Source organism: Neomonachus schauinslandi, chromosome 1 (assembly GCF_002201575.2).
Source record: "Neomonachus schauinslandi chromosome 1, ASM220157v2, whole genome shotgun sequence".
NCBI lineage: Eukaryota > Metazoa > Chordata > Mammalia > Carnivora > Phocidae > Neomonachus > Neomonachus schauinslandi.
Window position 1 is genome coordinate 22037602 of NC_058403.1, and position 11574 is coordinate 22049175.

At 37.0% G+C, this 11574-nt stretch overlaps 1 pseudogene; it reads right to left on the reverse strand.

Annotated features, from left to right (window-relative positions):
- Nucleotides 1–434: 434 nt before the first annotated feature.
- On the reverse strand, nt 435–1228 carry LOC110571136 (annotated as a pseudogene).
- Between the last annotated feature and the right edge of the window lie 10346 nt (nt 1229–11574).

An 11574-nucleotide genomic window follows, 5' to 3' on the forward strand; every position in this document is an offset into this window, starting at 1 on the left:
TGCTTCAAGTTTTAGCCCTCTCTATCCTTATCAAGAAAAAAATGGACTATTATGAAATCCACTTAAGTAACAACTAGAGAAAAACCAGCAGCTCTTTCCTTCTCAAACCTTGAGAGTGGAAAAGAGAAAAAAATGACCACGGGGCCCATGGATTCCATTTTTGTTCTGTAGTCAAATGCACTCTCTTGTACCACACATGGCAGGCTCCAGTCTTGACTCCTGATCAGTGACATACCAAGGGAGAGAGGCCATGGGAGCAATCTTCACTGTCTTGAGAAGCATTTTATCACTGATATTGTTTGGAATTGTCAGTATGTAATGACAATAAAAAGTAGAACCAATTTTAGGTGGATGTTTATGTTTTTATTTTTTATCATGCTGTATGATCTTTTATTAAGTAAAAAGACTTCCAATCATGTCATGTAGGGACCATTCTACCCACTGCTCGGTTTGGCTGCCAGTCTCTCGTCTTTCTCTTCGGCAATAGTGAGGTAGATACCTTTTCCACAGGGAAGAGAAATCCATGGTTTGTTTCCTTTGACAAAAAAAAAAAAAAAAAAAAATGTTGGAGAGCCGGGTGGCAAAGTTGTTGTCATTGGCATCTTTCATGTGAACTACATCAAAAGAACCAGGGTGTCTCTCCCTGTTGGTGATCACACCAATTCTTCCCAGATTAGCACCTCCAGTCACAATACACAGATTACCATATTTGATAAAATCGGTAATGTTTCCAGTCTCTAAATCAATCTGAATGGTGTCATCCATCTTGATGAGGGGATGAGAATAACGGATGGTGCGAGCATCATGAGTCACCAAATGAGGGATTCTTTTTTTCCCCACAAAGGTCTTTCTCACTTTGTACAACTTCTACTTGGTCTCATCAGGTGTAATCCAATGAACAGCAAAGCGACCCTTGGTGTCATAGATCAGATGGAAATTCTCCCTGGGCTTGTCAATGCTGATGACATCCATAAAACCAACAGGGTAGGTTATATCAGTTCAGACCTTGCATCAATCTTGATGAAACGTTTCGTACAGAACTTCTTTATTCATCTCCTGTTAGGGCATACTTAAGTCTGTCCCTTAGGAAAATGATGAGAGGCAGACATTCTCTCAGCTTATGGGGACAAGTGGATGGATGAGGGGCAAACACACTAATCAGTTTATCCATCATCCAAAACTGTGGAGTTGCTACATGCTTTAGATTCCTCTTGGGACCATGAGCCATGGCTGCACTAGGCAGAAAAAGACTTACTATTTTTTGGTTTGGTTTGGTTTGGTTTATTCTCCACAGAAAATGTGTCCCTTAATGGCCCGTATCACTCTTACAGAGCCATACATGTCTTGGTATCCTCTCAAACTGGTCACATGGACATGCTAGTGACATGAATCTGGGACTGTCTGGTCTACAGTGTGAAGGAGGACAAATATTTACTTTCCTGTAGCAAATCTGTGCTCCTATGAACATTTAGCAGCATTCTTCTGTTATAGCAGGATTTCTTTTTTCTCAAGTTATACATTGTGGAATAGCCTCTTTCCATTTTTAATTGACTGTTGATTTAGTCTCAAATACCCTATGAAATATTTTAATTTATTATGTCTATTCAGTACTTTATTAGTTGTTTGTTGTGTAGCTTTGAATTATCCTAATACTCTTTAGGGCATAATTGGTATAAACCATACCAGCAAAACTTAGGATACATTGTTTTGAATCAATGCCAATTAATTTTAAAGGAATGGATTTTCCAACTTTAAGAAAAATGGCTCACAGCAGGCTAAAGGTGAGATAAAAACAAAACTAAACTAAAACCTCTGAAGTCCTAACATTTATCCTGAAGCTATTTAAGAACACCCATGTTAGATAGGTATAGGAAAAAAAAATAACTTACTATCCACAGTCAAACAATATATGCTGAGATTCAGAAAAGATGGGGTTTTATTCAAGTCAATTGCTTTCTATGAGGAAAAAAAGATTAGAGGAAAAACTAATGATGGAAAATATATAACAGTAATTCACTTTAGGGCGCCTGGGTGGCTCAGTTGGTTAAGCGACTGCCTTCGGCTCAGGTCATGATCCTGGAGTCCCGGGATCGAGTCCCGCATCGGGCTCCCTGCTCGGCAGGGAGTCTGCTTCTCCCTCTGACCCTCTTCCCTCTCATGCTCTCTGTCTCTCATTCTCTCTGTCTCAAATAAATAAATAAAATCTTTAAAAAAAAAAAAGTAATTCACTTTAAAGTGAAAAGGTCAGGGGTAAAAATGTTCACTTATTTTCCATTAAATACCAGATATCAAACTGACTGCCAATGAGATCAAATATCTCGTAATTTTCTTCTGCCTTTGCTACAGCTTTCCCATTGTCTCCAAACCATTTCAGATTCACCATAGCAGTTTCTAATCTAATGGTGCTAAACACAGAGAAAAGTTCAGTTAAAACAAAAACAGAGATGGAAGTACAGACTGACTGATAAACTCATTGAATAAAGGAGAATGACTCAAACTACGTCATGTTGCCTTCTTTGATGATGGAAAAGATGGGTACAGTGATTACACAACATGGCACGATGAACAAATGATCAAAAGTTTGATAAGCAATTGTCCTCTTCCAAATCTCAAGCTTCCTTTCCCCTCTCTTTCTATTACTCTGTCAGGAATTCCCAGTCCTATTAACCATAACACTTTTATACAATATAGAAATTTCTATGAGCTTTTTTTTTTTTTAAATCTCAAAACTTTTTTTGGGATTCAACTCAAAGGAGCTATAAACTCCAACCCTGTAGGTCTAAAAGAGAAGTAAATGAGCATTGCTGAGTTAAATTTTTTTTTATTTTAATTTTGAGAGATTATTGCAGATGTAATTAGCGGCACTTGGAAGGATTTTGGTCAATTTTAACTTGGAATTTAACATAATATTTGCAAATGTCCGGTGGCTTGTGCCTAATGCTGAGCTGCATTTATCAAAGTAGTGAAATAGTGTTACTGAGTATATATCAAAATAGGTAACAGGAGAAACTGATCAGCAGTGATGGGGAGAATAAAGGCCATGGAATCAGATAGAGCTAACCCTGACTCCTACTTTTGTAGATTATAACAGTGTGGTGGGATGTTGTTACATTTAACTTATCCAGATCTTTATTTTAGGATCTATATAAAGTGAAGACATGTCACTACATGTTTCATGGGATTCTACTGAGGACTTAACTTATTAATGTATAAAAGTGCTTCTTAACAGGTTTCTGAAACATTTTAGGGGTCTACAAAGGTCTAACGTATTTTTAATCATGGGTTTTAAATTGTATGATCTTGAAAAAATCAGTGTCAAAATATTCTGTATCAGCTAGATGTAAACTTCATAAACAAACATGGCCATGTGTTTTTGTATTTATTTGCTTTTGTGTATGAACTTGTCTGTAACAAGTAAAAGTAAAATCATACAATGGTTCAGATTCAAGCAAAGATTTCACTGTGATTTAAAGCGAGGGAAAAAGTGAAAGAGGTAGAAGATATAAGTTATCCTAAAGTGCAAACTAGTATAAACATACTGAACTAAAACAAACTGAACAAACAACAACAACAACAACAAAAACAGACCACAAAACCTTTATATTTCCAGTAGAATATTATCTAACTATGGTCCTTTTACTTACTAGCTTGTAATTGTTCTTTAGAACTGGTATTAATTTAAAATCATCATATTTGACGGGTGCATTATTGAATTAAGTGGTCCTGCAAGATATGGGGAACTGATAAAAAACTAATTTTGTAAAGGATGTATATTCGTAGCAATGATAGAAACATCTCAAAGGGGAATATATTATGTTCTGAATAACAATGATCAAGGAAAGAAGTAAAATTCAAAAGGTGCATTCTACTGCCAAACCCAACATCAACATTACAATTTCAATAAATCAACAGTACATATCACATAAATGTAATGGCGCTAATTCAAATTTTATTGAGAATGTGATTTTGTTTATAATTAATGCATTTGTTTGGTTTTACATGTGGTTACGAACCTTAAGCCTAAGAAGCTTTTTATCTGTTTTATTTTGTGTCAATGTATATTTCATTGTATAAAAATTTAACTTAGTAATTATCAGGATTCTGGTATACAGAAAAATCACTTTCTAATAACCAATAATTGAAGCAACCACACAAACTCATAATTGATTTTTAGCTCATTAAAAAACTATGTAATACAAAGATTTTAATTGTGCATGTCTGTTAGTTTTTGCTTAGATTGGTAAGATTGATCTCTCTTTCAGTAATGTTTTCTCACCCTACATTTCTGTGGTATATAGACCATTTTTATGTCAAGGATTCCAAACCCACAGGATAGAAAAATCTAGAGTTGAGTAAAACAAACAAGAAAATGAAGGATTTTTTTTAGAATAAAAAATAAACATTTATAACATCTTACCTTTTGAATAATTCAGAAGAGGAGCAAAAGGATATTGCATAAAATAATATTTTATTGCATATTCTGCTTGTAAGAAGACAAAGCGACAGGGCTTTGTTTTGCAATTGTAGTATGAAATCACATATAATTGAGGAAAGATGTACATTGACAGGAAAAATGAAGATTCTGAGAGAAAAAAAAGAAAGGTGTTGGAAACAGAGAGCAGACGATGTGTCAAAATTTGCTGATAAGAAGGAATTAGAGGGGAGAGAGAGTGGCACGTGGGTGGATGGAAGCTAGGAGGGAAGCCAGGCCAAAAGGGGAGGAAGAGATCATTCATTCATTCATTCATTCAGTTAGTCAGGTACCAAATGAAACAAATACTCCTTTACCAAGAACATACTGAGTTCTGGTTATGTGCCAGGCTCTGAGTTAGAATCTGAGTATGTAGTAGGGAATAAAATGAACACTTTACTCACAGCCTAGTACAAGAGATAATCAAATGAACAAAGTTAAATGTATCATTAATTTTACTCATTGTAAAAAAAAAAAAAGAACATAAATTTTCTTGTAACTCCTGCTTACTTAAGACACGATTGTGCCATCAGGCAAGAAAGAATAAACAGAAATCTATGCCTTAATAGTTTGTCTAAATTTATCCCATAAACACACAGGATAATATTAATCTTCACATTCACATCATTTTTTTTTAGCTTTTTTCAGTTTGGGGCAGAAACAAATGGGTTAATGATTTAATTGGAGGTACACTGTATTTCACATGCTGATATTCCCTTGCATTGTCCTTTGAATCATTCATTAATTGCAAAACAGAGCATTATGCACAGAGCAAAGAATGACTGCCTTTATTTTAAAATGTCAAAACCCATAATTGAACTGCAATTTTATTTTTGTCTTTGAGACTGCTAATTCATGCCAACATTTCTAAAAATCTTATTAGGGATTAGTAATAATTTAGTTTTTGTGGTCATTTTTTAAATCAAATTAAATAAAGCATTATGATTTAGCTCGACCTTTGTGGAAATGTTATCCAGTAAAAGACTTAGGATGCACAATGTGAATGTACAGTTTACCCTTGTACAACACAGGGGTGAGGAACATGGCTCCTCTCTGCAGTCAGAAATCTGCATATAACTTCTGATTCTCCAAAATCTATCAATAGCTGCTGTTGACCAGAAGCCTCACCAATAACATAAACAGTCAATCAATACATACTTTGTATGTTGTATGTATTATATACTATATTCTTATAATAAAGTAAGCTAGAGAAAAGATAATATTATTAAGAAAATTCATAAGGAAGAGAAAATACATTTACAGAACTGTACTGTATTTATAGGAATAAATCTACACCTAAATGGACTCATGCCATTCAAACTAGTGTTGTTCAAGGGTCAACTGTATTTAATGCCATAAAACTGTAAACTTGAAATGGTTAAAATAGGAAATTTGTATTATTTATATTTTGCCATAATAAAAAAAGAAAAGAATCCTAACAAATATGTGAAAAAATAACAAAGAGGACTTCCCTACTGTTTCTTGATCTTCAGCTTTCTTACCTAATCCCTTAGAACCATGGTCTTCAACCTCTATTGTCCATGGGACACATTTGAGAATGTGTCTGATCAAATGATGGTTTCTTTGTGTACATAAGCAAACATGCACAATGATTTTGAATAATTCTGTAGGTTTCATAGACATCCTTTAGTCTATCTTTGAGCCTTAGAAAGAATTTGCCGCCTAATAGTCTTGGAATCATTTTTTTTTAAAGATTTTTATTTATTTATTTGACAGAGAGAGACACAGCGAGAGAGGGAACACAAGCAGGGGGAGTGGGAGAGGGAGAAGCAGGCTTCCCGCGGAGCAGGGAGCCCGATGCGGGGCTCGATCCCAGGACCCCGGGATCATGACCTGAGCCGAAGGCAGACGCTTTACGACTGAGCCACCCAGGCGCCCCTATAGTCTTGGAATCATTTTTAAATCATTGAATCATTAAAGAAAGATTGCTTGTGAAAAACAAATCATCAGTCAAAGAAACTATACCAAATGAACAACTTCTCTTCTTGTCCAGTTCATTCTGTTGAGGAATCAGAACGAAATAAATAAAATAAAGGCATGGAGGGGTACAGTGGGAGAATGGGGAAGGAGTGACTGAGTCAGGACAGGAAGTGCGTAGATACTAAGCCATGAGCCAGACCATAGGAATGGAAAGGAGCTTTACAGATTGAGAAGAAAGGAAGAACATTTTAGATAGAAGATTCACCATAGGCAAGGTCTTGAGAAGGTCTGTGGTGGAGGCAATGAGAATAGAGATCCCATTATAAATGAAACATATAGAGATAGGGACAGAGCGTAGAGAAGAAGCTGGGAGACTAGGCTTTAACAGTTTGTATGTATCATCCTGTCATGTACAGGACTGATTGGGGGGTGGGTGTGCAAAATAGGACAGGAATGGAAGGCTGAACAAGGAAGGTTATTGTCCTTGGCATGGAATTGAATCTCTTCCAAATGAGCTCACTGCTGGCAACAGAAATAATGTACTTGATCTGCTACTGAGCACAACTTCAGGAAAACCACAATGGAAAATGTGAGTGTGATCATTTAGTTCCTCCATGGAATAAAAGCCTGTCACCGGGTTTGCCACCTCTCTGGCTATGTGACAGTATGAAGACACATCAAGTGTGAGAACAAATGAGGTTTCATTGATGACCTACCTAATAATCTACAAGCAATATCCATTTAAAATCATAACTAGAGCCAGAAAACAGCTATTTGATAGTTTTTTAAAAAGTATTTTAGATTTGCAAATCTGGAAAGGCTAAGAACTTAAACAGCATAATTATCTTTTAAATGCTTCAATTTTGATATAATGTATGCTACTGAGGCAAAAATTTTTTTTATGATCCCTTATACAATTATACTATCCCTCAACCTCATTCCCATCTTAGGATGTCCTGTATTTAGAGGAAAATTTTGAATAGCAAAACCTCAATGACTCATTCATGTTCATGATCATTTATAGCCATTACAACATAGTCACTCACAGCTTCTGTTATTATCAGAACATTAAAAACCCTGCCGGGGCTTTTCATTGTTATTTGTTTGACATCCACTTATTATTTACCATTGGGAGCATCACAGATGGCCCAATTTCCTTCTGATCCTCTTAATGAAGAGTGATCATTATTTTTATGGGTCCTCCTGGGGTACCCTATCTGTAAGTAAATAGCTAGTGGGAAGAGATAAATTATATTCAGAGTCATTAACAATTGACCACACCTCAGAAAGAAACCTGTGCAGTTAAATTGGACCCCAAATTTTTGAAATTTAATCTTCCAGGAAAGATGTAGATAATGAGTTAAATAAAAGTGAAAGCACACTGTAATCATTGCATATACTTAGGGATATTTAGGATACAGAGAAAAAGACCTTAACTCAAACTGACTTAAGCTAAGGAATGTGTTAATTTCTCTAATCGAAAATTTCAAAGGAATGGATGGCTTTGACACAACTTCTTTTAAATATTATTTGAGAGAGAGAGAGAGTGTGCTTGGGGGAGGGGCAGAGGGAGAGGGAAACAGTTTCCCCGCTGAGCACGGAGCCCCCATGTAGGGCTTGATCTCATGACCATGAGATCATTACCTGAGCCGAAATCAAGAGTCAGACGCTCAACCAACTGAGTCACCCAGGTACCCCAACACAACTTCTTTTAGAGGTTCAACTAATGTCATTAAATTTGATTTCCTTCCATCAATTGATTCTGTTTCTTTAGGCTACCTTTTTCAGACAGGAAACCACATGTGATTACAAGATTAGGACCCAACTTTTGGGATTAACATCCTCATCTAATAGGAAAGTGTATTTACCCTGATATTCCCTGCCAAAACCCAAGTATATCTCTTTGCGTGGGATTGTGTCTCTTGCCCAGCCTTGAACATAGAGCAACATTCTGGTAGTGTGAAAACTGTTGTACTCCTGGCTCACACAGTCCATATGTGCTAAAAGAAGAGAAAATGGAAAAGAAACCAGTTAGTTAAAGCAACAAATTACCATGACAATGTTAAGACAATAATAAGATACAGTTAAAAAATAGCCTTGGTGTAACTGGTATCAGTAGTGAATAGTTTAGTCATCAACATGAATTAAAGCCAATAACATTAAAAATGATAAAACTATATACGTCTTTAAAATAGTAAATCTTATAAAGGTATATATTTTGGCTACTATTTTCATGTAGGCCCAAGACAATTCTTAAAGCATAATGTTCTCAAAAGTATCTTTCTTTCCCAAAACACAGCACAATAAACATTAGACTTTCCATTGTTGCTTTTGTAAAGCAAATATTTAAAGATACTTGCAAAATAATCTGATGTCACAATTCCATTTTTAACAGTTTTTCCTTCAATTTTATATGCTTGTATCAACAGTAAATTTTTGAGACACTCAGAGCATGCTGTTACTGGTTGTCTTCTTGCCCTAAAGGACGTTAGGTGTACATCGTTCTTAGATTTCCATTTTTGCCTCCTTTAAAGTACAGTGAGGGACTTTCAGTCCAGACAAGATAGTATAGACTCATTTCTCCCTATTCTTTCCTGTTCCTCTCCACAAAGTACAACTATAAACCCTGGAAATAACTCAAGAGACAACGAAGACAGAGCACTGACTGACAGGCAGTAAGCAGGTGAGTGGGTTAAAGAGGCCAAGACCTGAACAACAACACAGAGGCAGTTTGGCTGCACCCCCACAACACACACACACACACACACACACAGAGGCCACCCAGACCCCATGTCTTCAGACCTCCAGCCTAGCCACAAAAGGCGGTCCAGGGAGGCTGATTTCCTTCCTGAATCAAAAGAGAATCCCTCTGACAGCATCAGGGGTAAGGAGGTCACTTGGGAACCCCATGAACAAGCAGCCAGCAGGGGGAGCATTCTTCTTTCCTGCCAAATGTCAGACAATCCTCTCAGCAGCCTCTGTTTCCCCTCTTTCCTGTCCAGAGACTCTAGCGGCTTGCGGTAGGAGGAAGTGGGGTTTTTAGTGGAACCTCACCAAATCCCTCTTCTAACCTCCCAATCTGGGGAATCCCCTACTGCACCCCTGCCCAGCTCCTGGCAGCGTGATCAAGGGAAAGGAGAGTGCCAGTTGCAACAGATAAACCAAGTCAATCAAGACAGAATTCAGAACTGCAAAGCTCTGAAAAGTCCACTGACAGCCTACAAAAGTCAGCTAAGACTTGGGGCCTAAACCTAAATAAGGAGAATAAATAAAGGTAAAAACAATGAAATAGATGTGCCTCGGGGGCTCAGTAGGTTGAGCTTCTGACTCTTAGTTTCAGCTGGGGTAGGGATCTCAGGTGGGATTGGGTCTTCAGGGACTCTGTGCTCAGCCTGGAGTCTGCTTGCCCCCCCCCCCCCCGTTCCCTCTGTTCCTGACCACCCCACCCCCCAGTCCCACTCATGCTCACGGCTCTCTCTAAATAATAATAATTTTTTAAAAAAGTGAAATAAGCCCAGAGTCTCCTAATTGTGGGGACATAAAACTTCCCTGGATTTCTCAGTATTCCCATAAAAAGGGCATAGTTTCCTAAAACTCTTTATATACCATGAATATTAGATCTGTAGCCATCGATCTACTTGATTTTTCTGATGTGAAATTATAGTAAAATTTCTTCTCTCTAAGAGGACCAAATGATTATACTCTGGCTAGGTTTCAAGATAAGCCACCAAGGAGCCCTGAGCACTGGAGGTTATTTTCCTCAATATTTACATTTCAAGGAAGAATGAGTTCCTGGACCTTGAAAGAGTTCTTCCTTACAGTCTGAGAAGTCGGGCTATCTGGCAAATGTCTGGAACAAAGATACAATGTCAGGAATGCAGGGATATCAACCTCTTTCCTCGTTTCTATAAGCAGGTAAATTTTTTCCTTCTCCCTCACCTATGAAGAGTGAAGCCACTCACAAAGCAAAACAATCTTGTGGGTATCATCTTGCTGCCCTAGGAGTAAGATAAAGTCCCCTAGGGGGACTGACCACTTCTTATTTACTATAATAAAAGAAGTCAACTGATGCCAACACTGAAATGAATTATCTCACAAGGATCTTAAAGCACCTATCATAAAAATGCTTCAGTGATCAATTACAGATTCTCTTGAAACAGATTTAAAAAAAAAATAAAATCCCAACAAAGAACTAAGATTTCTAAAGCAATCAAATATATATATATTGTAGAACTGAAAATTAGAATCAAATTGATATTATATACCTGGAAAATAGAATAAAAGATACTTTTGAAAACCCACTAGATGGACTCAATAGCAGAGATGACAAAGGATAGAATCAATAAGCTTAAAGCCAGACCAATAAAATTTACCTAGTATGATCAACAGAGAGAAAAAATAGCTGAAAAATATTGAACTCAGCCACAGGGACCAGTAGAACAATAATTAAAAGTCCCACATATGCATCTTCAGAGTCCCGCAGGAGAAAAGAAAGAGAGTGGAGCTAAATGAGCATTTGAATAAATTATGGCTGAAAACTTGCCAAAGTTGGCAAAATATGCAAACCTACAGATCCAAGAAACTGAGCGGATCCCTAACAGTTAAATCAAAAACAAAACAAACAAACAAAAAACCCACAAACAAACAACAACAAATAGATGTAATTAAATTTTGGAAAACTAAAGGTAAAGGAACCTAAATGGAAATGAGGTTTCCACACTTCGTGCAAACTGGGAAAATGTTATTAGTAGATTGCTATAAATCAAGTATGTATTTTGTAATATCCAGAGCAGCCACTAGGAAACTCTACAAAGAGATACATCCAAAACCACTGTAAAGAAAGTGAAAACTCAAGCGTACTTTTAAAGCAGCCTGATCAAATGTTTTTCTTCCTAATTTTGACATTCCTCCTTTTTTTTTTTTTTTTTTTTTTGAGAAGGAGCATGCTTTACTGGGGAGAAAGTACTCCATGTGAGCAGCAGATGAAGGCAGCCTGGTGGGTATTACACGCATCACCTTAAAAAGATACACAGTAGGTTCTGATAAGAAAGAGCAGCTGGAACATGGGTTCCCCTGGGCAGCTTTCCCAGTCTCATCCCTCGGCTGGGGAGGGGAGTGGTTAGGACACTCCCAACCATTTCCTTGAAGGAAACTGTGGTCTG